The sequence below is a fragment of the Parasteatoda tepidariorum genome, chromosome 2, assembly GCF_043381705.1.
Source record: "Parasteatoda tepidariorum isolate YZ-2023 chromosome 2, CAS_Ptep_4.0, whole genome shotgun sequence".
NCBI lineage: Eukaryota > Metazoa > Arthropoda > Arachnida > Araneae > Theridiidae > Parasteatoda > Parasteatoda tepidariorum.
In genome coordinates, this window is record NC_092205.1 from 105,202,802 (window position 1) to 105,204,155 (window position 1,354).

Genomic DNA, 1,354 nt, shown 5'->3' on the forward strand with positions numbered 1-1,354 from the left:
ACTCTTAAGCGAAATTAAAACCAAGTAACCTCATGTTAAAAGTTAAATATATTGACTGGCAAATATAAGTGTTTGAATAATGCTCTAGAACAGGGTTTCTTAACCTGTGGTTCATGAACACCTAAGGCGTCCATGAGTTATATTTTGGGGGTTCACTGACTACTCCTAATTTTTAAAACGTTTGGAAGCCTACCCATTGCTTGTAAATCGAACTATGGCAGCTATAATTCCGTTTGCTACAGTGTATCTTTGCGAAGCGGAATTTTCCACACTTGTGACAATAAAAATATAACATCGAAATCGATTGAATGTTGAACATGATATACACGTTGCTTAGTCGAAAACCATCCCCCAATTAAATTTATTAATTAAGGAAAAGCAGCAGCAACCTTCACATTAAAAATTTTGTATACTATTAAAATAATAAAATTAAATGTTTTCTAATAATTGATGTGTTTTGAAACTATTTTTTTTCACAGGGGGGTGGTCCGTGACTTCTTAAAAAATTTTTAAAAGTGGTCCATTGTATCAAAAAAGTTAAGAAACACTGCTCTAGAAAGAGACTGGGAAAGATAAAGATAACAAATGTGGCAATAAGAAGTATAGTATTTTCATTTAGAGAAAACTAAAGCCAAATATTTTTAATTTGTCCCCCATCTTTATTAATTCATTTGTTTGCTTAGTTTCTAGACTGAAAGTTATTTTTGTCTTAGAGATAGTTAGTTTCCAAAAGAAAAATATATTTCTCCAGAACCATTTTCTTCAAAAAGGGGTTGTGTACTTTCTAAAGAACGTGGTTTGTACTACAAGGAAATCAAACCTTACATTTCTCGCTCACAATTTGATGCAATCTAAGCAGACTAGGCACGTGCATGAATGTGCGGAATGTTTTCAGATAAGAAATATACAGTACTACCATTCCAATCGTGTACTTTTTTTTTTCTACTCATAAAAAAATAACTACACATAACATTAATAAACACTTTTTTATTTCAGATCTGACAAAAATAATTAAATGCGTAACAAAACAAATGGAAATAAATACAAAAAAAATAATTAAAACATATGAAAATACATATCAAAATATATATAGGGGAGAGTCGGGTAGCCCCGCCCAGCGGGTACCCCCGCCCACTGTCAATTTCATATGTATAGAATATTTTTTCAAGTCAATGGGCCATCGGACATTAATTGTTATATTAAACAAAGATTATTTTCAAAGTTTCAAGTATTTATGCAGCTGGTAACATGGTAAACAATAGTTTTGAAAATATGTTGAATACAGTAGTCATGAAATTAAGAAAAATAGGTTGAATGTTTCGATTAAACTTCATTTTAATACTAAAAAAATAAT